The sequence below is a fragment of the Nanorana parkeri genome, unplaced genomic scaffold (assembly GCF_000935625.1).
Source record: "Nanorana parkeri isolate BGI_ZX_2015 unplaced genomic scaffold, ASM93562v1 scaffold1285, whole genome shotgun sequence".
Classification (NCBI taxonomy): domain Eukaryota; kingdom Metazoa; phylum Chordata; class Amphibia; order Anura; family Dicroglossidae; genus Nanorana; species Nanorana parkeri.
In genome coordinates this window covers 204,275-217,223 of record NW_017307553.1, presented here as the reverse complement: position 1 = coordinate 217,223, position 12,949 = coordinate 204,275, and positions in this window count along the sequence as shown.

The following is a 12,949-nucleotide window of genomic DNA, read 5'->3' as shown; positions in this document are numbered from 1 at the left end:
GCTGAAAGACCAAATTCCTGTTCTGTCCATTGTATCCTGGTTCATTGAGCTGCCGCCCATTAAGGAAGGTTACAACCTTGTCGCTCCACATAACACCACCACGCTCTGCTCCTCTTCTGCATGTTGTTAGAGTGAGTGCTCACCCCTGCACAGGTGATTTCAATACTACACACCCCCGCCTCATCCCGCCTTAGTCATTGCGCTAGGTCATGGCGCTTTGTTTTCTACCTTTTGTTTTTTCAGGTAATTAAAGTTTATCTAAACCTAAGAACAAAAATTTAATATATTGCAGGTTACCAGTCCTTAGATGTGGTGGCTGCATTAGGTTACTTCATTCGGGCCATTTCCTCTTTATTTTCACTGGGTAATCCTAATAACACATTTCCTCTCCTAGGGTGACAATGCTCTTCGCTGTACTGTGTCTATGGAGGAGCAATGTTGTCAGCCTAGAATAGGCCTCTTTTCCATAACATATTGAGACAGTGATAACACTGCTTAAGATCTCAGTTCAGCATGTTGTCTCTTATAGGAAGGTAGAACGTGGACTTTCCCAGAATGACCATCAAAATGTGGCCATGATTGGTGGTCTACCTGAGTATGGACCTAAAGTATAAGTGATGGAATGTCTTAAACATGACTCTTTACACAAACCTCCACTGAACTCTGTAGCAGCAGGCCCTGTGAAGTAATTGATCCTCAAAGTTCACAGCAAAAATGCTAAAGCTGTTCCAGTTGTTCTCTGAGCAAGGTCAGTTCCCCCTGCTCTGTCCTCCTAGCAATGACTCGGTAGCATTCCAGCCTTCTAATCTCAGATAAAACACAATCCTGAGTAGATCTGCCAGAAGGGAGCAGGAAGAAGAAACCACCACCTTAAACTTCATTGTTTTTGCTGTAAACGTTGAGGATTAATTACTCCACAACACCTACAGCTAGAGAGGTCAGTGAGGACCACAGGGGATCCTGTAATACATTGTAGTAGCCGCAGCTCTTCTAACAATGTTTGATTGTAACCTGCACTCACTCTAAAAGTCATTTGCCAAATAGAATTTTTAGAACAAGGAATTTTGCTGTATAATATGGAGTTAACTATTTATTTAAATTTTTTTCAGGAACTGTATCATCTATTAGAGGCTGCACCCGGGAAAGTACCTGCGACAGTCAAAGATACACTGTCGGTGGCACAAGGGTGGCTTACCAGCCAAACTGCTATTGCGGAGGTATTCTACTTTTCTTAATGAGTTAAAGCAGTTAAAGGATCTTAAACCTGGAATCTGTGGTTCGTTGACAGAAATTCTATATTTTTTCAAAGTGTTCAGTACTATGCCTAAAATAAAAAAAATGCAGTTGTTGAAAATGTTTTCAAAATGTATCTCTATATTCTCAAATTGTCCCTAGTTATTCTGCACCCCATGTAGAGACTCTAGGATAAAAGTTGGCATTGTGACTACTTGTATGACATCAATAATGGACAGCAGTTGTCTTTTGTGCACACATAAATTGTCCTACTACTTGCAAAGCTCACCCCGGCACCAGGGATTGAGTGAAGGCAACAGAGATGAGTACCTGTGATCCTCAGAAGTGCAGGATAAGTCAAAGTGTGACCTGAGGGTCTCTGTAGGATGAGCAGTGGTCGGGGAAGGTGGCAGCATAAACTAGAGACAGTCCACAGTCAGGGTAGGTGGCAGACTAACGTAACCAAAAGAGGTGATCCGAAGTTAGGGGAGGCAGCAGACGGACGTAATCCACATAGGTGATCTAAAGTTAGGGCAGGCAGCAAATAGACATAGTCCAGGGAGACAGTCCAAGGTAAAGGCAGGGTCAGAGACAGGGCAATGAAGACAAGGCCATCCAAGGATACTGAAGGAAGGTAGCAGGAAGCTAATACAAGCACTGAGGCACAGGTTAATAATGCTTAAATAAAGTGACTCCTGAGACAAGACCAATCCCAGAGCTTTATTGCCATATTCATTAGACCACATATGATTAAGACGGGGATATATCCAGCAACACATGTGCCTTACATCTACACAGGCTGTCTGACAGTACTCTGGGTTCCTAATAACAGATCACAGAAGAAGCTGTTTACTTTCAGACACTCTCTCTTCATTTTAAACTTGCTGCTTTACAAGACAATAATTGAGAGAGCAGATAATTGAGGAGAAGGAGGAGGAGATACCTGTTATTTCTCATTCAGCTGTGTGTGTGTGTGTGTGTGTGTGTGTGTGTGTGTATTTCGGCTTGAGCTATTCAGCTTGGTAAACAAGGCAAACCAAGTATAGGCAGGAAAACATTGATTCTTTATATTTTTCTTTAGGCAATTCCAATAACACCTACTGCCCAGACACTAATACAACCTGCCCCAATGGTACTGTATGTGCAAGGGTTCATGCTGTAACTACTATGGGTAAGTAATTGAAACATAGGCAGTGCATGTAATGTATTTATTAATGTCTGTAAAGCAAGGCTGATTCACTTTTTATATATTTCTTGGTTCTGTCCAGGTAATATCAGCTTTGAAACCTACAACAGCACATGTTTACCAGTTAACCAGTGTGGAATTCCTGGCAGTCTCAGCTTTCTCAATGGCACAGTGAAGCTGGCCACTGTCTGTTTAACCAGTGACTGCAATCTACCCGAGCCTTTGTGTAAGTAACTATTTAAGGTGCAAAAATATTACATCAGCCTGAGTTGGTCCTTTCATTGTAATGATGGACTTATGAGGTTAGTCAGATGATGCACATGTCATGCTGCCATTTTTGTCCTCACCTTGAAGAAAACACATTATGGCATCAACAGAGACTGGATACCCATGTGATCCTTTTGTGAATCTTGGCAGGGACAGGGGTGTGGGTGTTATTTTACTGCTAGAAAAACTGGTCAGAACTATAGTTTTGGACCATGTGAATAGGATTAGAGTAGTAGATTAGGTAGACACACAACAAGTTTTTAATTATTCACTTATCTCCATCCAGCAAGCAACATGGGTCTCTAGTATTCTCTCCCGGACAAACTCCCATAACTTGTTGCATAAAGCTTGGATGGTATTTTTGGAAGATTTGCAGAATTGCAGATATACCAGGTTGCCTGTGGTCATAACAATCCAAAGAGTTTCATGGGGTTTTTTTTTTTAACCTTTAGAAATATATTTTGAAGTTTGTTTTAAAAATAGAATCTAATGCTGTCTTAAGCATGTTACAGAAGAAACTAAGAATTGGACCCAGCTGTACCTTCCAATAGACACTATGTTTTCATAGCACCAATATATATTATCTCATATAGGCACTATTTTATAATGGGTGGCAGATCAAGGTGTCAAAAGGTGAAATATTCTTTACTTTTTGGATGCATGTGTTGCCAATCAAAGAATGACTTCGGCACCGAAGGGGTATACTGGTCAGGAGTTCAGCAAGAAATTCATTCTACTCAGTAAAACTGTTGCATAGACTCTTCTAAATGACAAGCAGCCTGATTTGTGATCACATAATTCTGTTGTTAATTTGCTTGATAAACTTTAGACCGTTTTTATGTCCCTTTATGTTGCTAATAGTGACAGGACCACAGCCAACTTCATCTTACAATGGGTTGACATGTCCGACCTGCGTGTCAGAAAATGCAGAATGGTGTAATGGTACAGATACCATGAAATGCATTGGCAACGAGACGGTGTGTTTGACCTATAATACAAAGGTTTCAGGTAAGAACAATGTAAATTCTATCTTTCTTCCCAGAACCCGCCCTCATACACCAATCCATGCTCATATTACACTTAGGCCAGACCCACTATCATAAGCCTTGCCCCAGTAGAGTTGGCCTGTCCTCTAAAATTCTGGATATTTGGCTGGAGCAGAGCGGGTTGAACTCAAATTTCTGATCTTCCAACTACTTAGTATGAACATTGGCAATTATTTTACTCTCTAATCTTCTCCTTTAGTCTTTTTTTATTATTTTGTTCATCTAGGTCAGCCTTTCTCAACCACACCACCCTAGTGTGCCTTCTAGCTTCCTCAGGGGTGCCTCAAACCTTTGCGGTAGTGGGGCTGATCTGAAGGGGGGCTTGAAGACTGAGGTGAAGGAGGCTCCTGATGTAAAGGCGGAACTCTTATGTTAAAGGGGGGGGGGACACTAATGTGAAAGAGGGGCTTCTGATATGAAACAGAGCTCCTGATGTGAAGAGACTACTGATGCAAAGGGTGACTCTGATGTAAAGGGGGAATCTTGATTTGAAGGGGGCACTTTGATGTGAAGAGAGAAACCCACTTTTGTTGTGTTTTGCGTGGGGTCCCCTTTAAAATGTTCATATTAAGCAGAATGCATGCTGACTATAATACCCATTAAGGTCATAGTATTTACCAAAATAACCACATGACAAGGGGGAGGGGCTTGTACCAAGGGGTGTCAGCATGTCTAGGTATGGCCCTGCTTGGACTGATATGTTAAAATCCCTGCCTTTTGCCCTTCCCATTTGATAGTAATGTTACATTTCTATTTTTCCACAGGAAGGCCAATGGTGTTTCGTGGCTGTGCCACTAAAACGAACTGCATCCTCTCCAAATTGTCCCATAGTGCAAATGAATCAGAATTCGATTTTAAGTTTGACTGCCCCACTAAAGGTAAGGATTTTTTATATTTTGCTCCTCATGATTTCATTTGCCGCTGTAAAGTAGAATTCCAGCCATTTTTTTTACTAGTTGTATTGCTTTAAAGCAGGGGTAGCAAACCCCCAGCTCTCCAGCTGTGGTGGAACTACAAATCCCATGAGGAATTGCAAGATTCTCACAGCTACACACATGGCTCCTGAAGAGAGATGCATCATGGGATTTGTAGTTTCACCACAGCTGGAGGGCCGGAGGTTTGCAACCCCCTGCCCTAAAGCATTAGGAAGTCTTACATGTTTTTGATACACAAAAGAGAAAGAAAACAGAGGGCACAACCTAGAGCATTAAATGTGGAAATGCGAGTGGTAGAAACAGAACATAGGGGAATACACTCACAAAAAAGCTGGGAGATCAGCTTAAAGGCAATACCACTGAATCCAAATCTTCAACGGACAACCAAGAGTGATAACCTTCTAACAGAAACTTCAAGAAAACCATATGCGTTGTAGCGATGACCCCCCGAAGGAGCTGCTGGTCATTTTGGGTCCCTGTTGGGTTACCTGTTTAGCAGTTACCGGCCCCTCTTTCTCAACTCCAGCAACACTGGCACTTCTGAAATAGAACATGCTTGAGTTGAAGGGTCTTTTTAGTATTTATTGCTCAGTAGTAAATCAGGAGAGAGGGTTAGGGTTGCAGGATACCCAAAAGAACAAACCGGAGGACGGTATCTTCACCAGTATCGTATTTCTAGGTCGAGTGCTCTGTATTCTTTCCTGTTTGTTTTACAGTTGCAGGCTCCCTCTACCTGCGTCAAGAGCAGCACACCTATTGTCAGTCTCTTGAGACAATGACTAATAGTTTTGGTCATCAATTCCACTCTGCAGTGTGCTGATAGGTGTATGTTCTATTTTTGTATGACACCTCCCTTTGTATATCTCCCGGTATTTCCCTTCTTGCCCGGTATACACAAGGAAGTAAGTCGAGATTTCTTGTCAGTTTCATTTATCGCTCAACTATACAAGAAAGAAGTGTCCAAAGCATATAAAGAGTCCAAAAAGATGTTTAATGAATAATCATTTGAAAGAAATTCAACACATCTGGGGATTTCACACACTCCCCTTTCATCAGGACTAAAACACAAATAAGAAAATGTGTAAAAAAGGATCTTTTATGAAAAAACTATAATATGAGATATTTCTATTTTACATTATATATATATATTTATTTTTTCCTTTTATGCACTTTTTTTTGTTTTACATGTTGTAGCCCTGATGGCAGTGCCTGAACCCCCAAAACATGTTGGTTTTCTTTCAATTAATTATTTAATAAAATGTCACTTTGGACCATTAGTGCTTCCTATATAGTTGAGCAATAAAAACCTGTCAGGGGTTTTAAGCCCTCACCAATCTATTCGAAACTAAAAAAAATTTAAAAGGATGTGTGTAGAGACATAATACAACAGATGTGTTTTACACATTAGATTCACTTTCACTCTGTCATGTAAGCATGTTACCCAATTCCTTATGATGAAAACGCTACTCAGTAAATGGCGATCTATGATCTTACGTTAAAATCAGACACATTTTTATGCAGTGTACTTACTCCCTCTCGTGGTTAGTAGTCATGCTGCAATATTTGAAGAGTAAACAGGACAAGGTGAGCTGAAGTAATTGCCGCCAGTGGCATAATTGAAGTCTTCTAGAGACTTGGAGAGGGACATTTTTTGCAATTCAGCTTTAAACTCAGCACTTAAATGATAAAAATACATTCAAGTACCTCAACTATTACCAACAATGTATATTATTTGTGTATCACTCGGCTGTATATCCTCCAATCATCTCGGAGTCTGAATTGGTGCTGGCACTGTCCTTCCTTCTGGAGGGTAGGCTACTTTTGTTCCCCATGGTCCCTTTGTGTGTTGTACTACCATTTCAATACAAACGAGTAAGCTAAGTGTGAGATTGTAGTCCATCACATTCACAGGAGTGCGGTTGGTGCACTTTAAATCTAGCTCTGTTTCTGATATAAAAAGTACCATTTACAGAGATTCCAACCTGAAAAAAGCAATTTCAAGGAGATGCCCTTCTCATTTCAGGGAGGTGCCCTCTTCCCCCCATGAAATGATGGCAGATAGCAAAGAAGCTATTGCTTCCGTGCTATCTGCTGTTTTTTGTTTTTGTTTAGTATTCTGACAGCTGCTGCCATCAGAATAAAAAAATAAAACCAAAAAACCAGCATAGCAATGAATTGCTAGATTGCTATTGGCTAGTTTAATTTGCAATATCCAATAGCAAGTTGGCTCACTCGCCCTGTGCTAAACTCAAAAAATAATTTTTGAATTTAGTGTCGCTTTAAAGGAGAACTATGGGGTTAAGGCTTTTCCCCATAGTTCTCCTTAGGGTAACAGGAGGACACAAACTAGCGTCCTCCCGTCACCCTAAGCTCAGTATACCGCTCGCGGCATACTGAGACGCCACAGTATACCGCGAGCAGTAGCTGAGTATACTGAGACGCCGCAGCTGAAGCGGATCCTGACAATTATGCCGGGACCCCCCCCAGCTGCGTGACTGACAGCTGGCTCTGCCTATCTAGAGGTAGAGCCAGCTGTACCCTCCCCCGTCTGTTCCGCCAGTCAGCGCTGGTGGATCGGAGCGGGGAGGGGGGAATCCAGCCCCTCCCCTGTCACGGCAGAGAGCCGTGACAGGATCGAGAGGTGAGCGAACGCTGGTATGTGTTCGCTCACCTCCCAATCTACTGAGCCGACTTGTGACAGTCTCATTGTCACAGGTCGGCTAGAACTATGTGAAAAGCACTCGCCTCATAGTTCTCCTTTAAGGCTGAACAGATTTTGTCTGCAGGCAAGGTACAAGATCTTTTTTTGCAGCAAAACCAGTAATTTTACATTCCTTTAGGTTTGTCAGTTTAGGAGCTGTATGCCTCAAAGCCAAGTTTAAGTAAATGCAACTGTATACAGTCAATATTTAGCTTCATGCTCCAAACACATATACTGTAGATATAGACGCAGATAATAACAATAATAATGATAATAATAATAACAACAATGATGATAACAATGATAATAATATTAAATACATTTCAATAAAAGTTAAAATATATATTTAGCATTTTAAAGTGGCGTTTAGGTTAGCTTTTCCTTTTAGATAGAAAAGGGAAGAGTGAAAACCATTTTTTTATTTAAAAAATGTCATTTTCAAGAGTCATTAGTACAAGTAGAAGGGAGAATCTCCCCAGTGGGACCCGGATGGCAATTAAACTTGACAAACGGTTTACCGCTGGCCATACACCTATCAATTTTTTTCGTTCAACCCGCAGGCTGGATGAAAAAAATTGACCTGATTCCTCCAACGCAAACAGCGCGCCGACCGAAGGAATCCCGCTCTTTACATTGTACTCTGACAGGTGCCGCCGACACCTGTCAGAATACTCGATCATTGGCTGCCGGCTTTGATCAATGGAAACATTTCCAGCAAGCCGACAGCCCCACACACTGTGCAAATTTTCGGCCGGTACATTAAAAACCGGTTGAGATTCGACCAGTGTATGGGCACCTTAAGCCTTTCTTGCTCTAAAACTAAAAGAAAGTTTTAACCATAAAAGTGGAAAGAAAATAATGTAGAAAAAAAAAATCCTCGCTGATTTCAAAAAGCAACTGGCCACTCCATGAATCAGTAATCCTAATTGTTATTCCTTGTAAGTAATAATTTAGAAGGAAAGGCTTAGTTACAAACCAACATTTAAAGGGTTATTCACAAAGCTAACCGAAGGATCAGCCGTAGCTCGGCTAGCTTCGTTCAATCGAACCGAAGGGCTGCTGTACGGGCTATTCACAATAGCCGGATAGCTCCCAAAGCTGGCTGAGCGGCTCAGCCGAGCCGAAGGCATATGCTACGGCTCGACTGCTTCGGCTTGACAGCTGGGCAGAGCCAGCCGTGATCTCACGGCTGGCTCCGCTCAGTTGCAATGACAGATCAGCGTCCCCAGGTTGCCTGGGGACGCTGAACTGTCATTAAACAATGACAAACTTGCCAGAGCCAGCCGTGTCATCACGGCCGGCTCCGCCCAGTTGTTATTCATTGGTCAATAGGAAACAGTTGGGCAGAGCTAGCTGTCACTGCTAGCTCTACCCAATTGTTTCTTTCTTTGTTCAAATTTTTTTTTTCAATAACCTTTATTTTATTTTTTTTCCAATAATCTTTATTTTTTTTATATTTTTTTAAATCTGTATTTTATTTTTTTGTAATTGATCATTTATTTACATTTGTGAACATTTTCTAAATTTTATTATTTTTCAACTTTTTTCACTGTTTTTCTATTCTACTCGGTACCACGGAGGTACCGAGCAGAATAGCCGAGCCGAATGCCGCTCAGGAGCATTCTCTCACTGCCGTTCGGCCCCTATGAGAATAGGCCGGACGGCAGCGAGTAGTCTGCGGGAGGTTCGGCTCAGCCGATCCAGATGTTGGATCGGCTGAGTCGAACTCCTTCACTTCGGCTCAGTCGAACATGCTGAGCATGTTCAGCTGAACCCAAAGCAAGTCGGTGTACGGCTGAAATCAGTTGTACAAGCCTGAAGTGAATAAGCGAACAGCGTTCGGCTCACTTCACTTCGGCTGGGTTATCCACTCGGCTGCCTTCGGCAGCTTTGTGAATAAACCTCTTAAATGTTCTTCCCCGCGACCCTACATAAGTTCTATATCACATCGCATGGTAAAATATATTTTTAAGCATTTTGTTACATAGTTACATAGTTAGTTAGGTTGAAAAAAGATACAAGCCCATCGAGTTCAACCTATAGAGATTAAAAAAAAGAAGAAAAGCCTAAACAGATTGCTATGCCTACAATTCCTCTGTTGATTCAGAGGAAGGAAAAAAAACCCTATAAAGCACGGTTCAATTTGCTCCAACAGGGGGAAAAAATGCCTTCCTGATCCCCGTAAGGCAATCGGATATTCCCTGGATCAACAATCTCTGATGCCTAATATACCTATAATAACTCAATATCCAGTAATATTCTGTGCATTTAGGAATACATCCAGATGTTTTTAAAAACAATTTACTGAGCTCTCTAGAACTAGCTCCCGAGGGAGTCTATTCCACATTTTCACAGCTCTAACTGTGAAGAATCCTTTCCGTATGCAAGGGTTAAACCTCTTTTTCTCCAGCAAAGAGTGCCCCCTTGTCCTTAACGTGAATAATTTGGCACCAAGCCCACTATATGGACCATTTATGTATTTATACATGGTGATCATGTCCCCCCTTAATCCCTCTCCTCTTCAGGTCAGCTAATCTTTCCTCATAGCTGAGCTCCTCCATGCCTCTTATGAGTTTAGTCGCCCTTCGCTGCACTTTCTCCAGTTCCACAACATCCTTTTTGTGAACTGTTGCCCAAAACTGAGCTGCATATTCCAGATGAGGTCTTACTAATGCTTTGTACAGGGGCAGGATGATGTCTCTCTCTCTCTGGAGTCTAGAGACCCCGTATAATACAGGGCAGGAGGGAGACAGATGAGGTCTTACTAATGCTTTGTACAGGGGCAGGATGATGTCTCTCTCTCTCTGGAGTCTAGAGACCCCGTATAATACAGGGCAGGAGGGAGACAGATGAGGTCTTACTAATGCTTTGTACAGGGGCAGGATGATGTCTCTCTCTCTCTGGAGTCTAGAGACCCCGTATAATACAGGGCAGGAGGGAGACAGATGAGGTCTTACTAATGCTTTGTACAGGGGCAGGATGATGTCTCTCTCTCTCTGGAGTCTAGAGACCCCGTATAATACAGGGCAGGAGGGAGACAGATGAGGTCTTACTAATGCTTTGTACAGGGGCAGGATGATGTCTCTCTCTCTCTGGAGTCTAGAGACCCCGTATAATACAGGGCAGGAGGGAGACAGATGAGGTCTTACTAATGCTTTGTACAGGGGCAGGATGATGTCTCTCTCTCTCTGGAGTCTAGAGACCCCGTATAATACAGGGCAGGAGGGAGACAGATGAGGTCTTACTAATGCTTTGTACAGGGGCATAATTATGTCTCTATCTCTGGAGTCTAGAGACCCCGTATAATACAAGGCAGGAGGGAGGCAGATGAGGTCTTACTAATGCGTTGTACAGGGGCAGGATGATGTCTCCATCTCTGGAGTCTAGAGACCCCGTATAATACAAGGCAGGAAGGAGACAGATGAGGTCTTACTAATGCTTTGTACAGGGGCAGGATGATGTCTCTCTGGAGTCTAGAGACCCCGTATAATACAAGGCAGGAGGGAGACAGATGATGTCTTACTAATGCTTTGTACAGGGGCAGGATGATGTCTCTATCTCTGGAGTCTAGACCCCGTATAATACAAGGCAGGAGGGAGACAGATGAGGTCTTACTAATGCTTTGTACAGGGGGCAGGATGATGTCTCTCTCTCTGGAGTATAGAGACCCTGTATAATACAAGGCAGGAGGGAGACAGATGAGGTCTTACTAATGCTATGTACAGGGTCAGGATGATGTCTCCATCTCTGGAGTCTAGAGATCCCTTTTATTACAAGAAAGTATTTTGATTGCTTTAGAAACTGTAATTTTGCATGCGGTTCTTCTATGTGCATTTAAGGTGCTTTGCCTTAGTGCGTTGGGGTGCCGATGAGAATGGCATTGCGTTGTGGTATGGGCTCTATGTAGAGTGATGACACACGCACTGTGCTATGTGACGGTATATGTCACAGATGTCATGGACAGGTGGTGACGTCTGATGAGTCTGTGTGGAGAGAGGTATGCAGAAAGGGATAGTCTGTCCCACCCAAATTTGTCCTACACCGCAGACCTGTTCCGCCACTTGCTTTGGCTCTCCCTGCTCAGTCAGTGTCAATGCTGGAAGCAATAAGCTGACTATCGGGACATTTCTGCAAAGACTGATTACAACTTGCACAGAATATGAACAAGTCCACGATGTTTGTGTTGGGGACTTTATGCGTGCTGTCAATGCTTGCAGCGACTAGTAAGTACGGTTTTGTTTTTTATTGTATATTTTTGTTTTAAGTCTTGAACACACTGGACATTCAGCTGGCTTTTCCATGAGTCCTATTTATCATTGTTGTATCCACATGAACTTAAAGGGCGCAAAAACCCTAACAATGGGTAAGACCTAAAGGATATGTAAACCTTAACGGGATAGACTTAAAGGGTATGCACACCCTAACAATGGGTTAGACTTAAAGAATATGAAACCCCTAACAATGGGTTAGACCTAAAGGGTATGTAATCCCTAACAATGGGTTAGACTTAAAGGGTATGTACACTCCAACAATGGGTTAGACCTAAAGGGTATGTAATCCCTAACAATGGGTTAGACCTAAAGGGTATGTATTCCCTAACAATGGGTTAGACTTAAAGGGTATGTACACCCTAACAATGGGTAAAACCTAAAGGGTATGTATTTACTAACAATGGGTTAGACCTAAAGGGTATGTAAACCTTAACGGATTAGACTTAAAGGGTATGTACACCCTAACAATGGGTTAGACTTAAAGGGTATGTACACCCTAACAAAGGTTTAGACTTAAAGGGTATGTACACCCTAACAATAAACTTCCCTTATTGAGTCCCTCTTGGTCCAGACAATATAGCATTCAAAGCATTTTGTAATATCTTCTCGATAAGTGCAAAATATCCCTGTTGACCATGCTACAAATCTTGTGAGCTCGTACTCTGCCTGTGCTGCTCTGTTATCAGTTATATTGTCTCCAGCTATCTCTGAGGACTTCTTGGGATGACAACGCTCACTCACCACATTGTATTTATAGAGACAATTATATCACCCTAGGATAGAACTACAGAACAACACCCTCTATTCTATGGAGAAGGGAAGGGGGCGTTCTGTAGTTCTGCCCTAGGGTGACACCATAATGAATATGTTAGGTTCTGAGTCCTTATATTATATGTTCTTCTGTCTTGTCCTGGACTTGCCAAAAATAAATTAACCCTTTGTATTTCCCTAAACCAGCTAATTCCCTCACCTGTATAGAGTGCATGTCTACAAACTCCACGTCCTGCACGGGGGATGCTGTCACCTGCCCTACTGGCTATGTATGTGCCACCTCATATACAGAATCCACTGTGGGTAAGTTGCATTCAAAGGTCAAATGTAATCAAAACAGATATTTCGATTGGCAATGAAGACTAATGCATTGAACTGAGGAGGTGACATTGCTGTCGAGATCCACCCAGCTGCGGGATTGACAGCTGGCTCTGCCTATCTAGAGGCAGAGCCAGCTGTGCCCGCCCCCCTCCCCTGTCCGTTCCGCCAGTCAGCACTGGAGGATCGGAGAGGGGAGGGGGGGATCCCTGCAAGGAGCC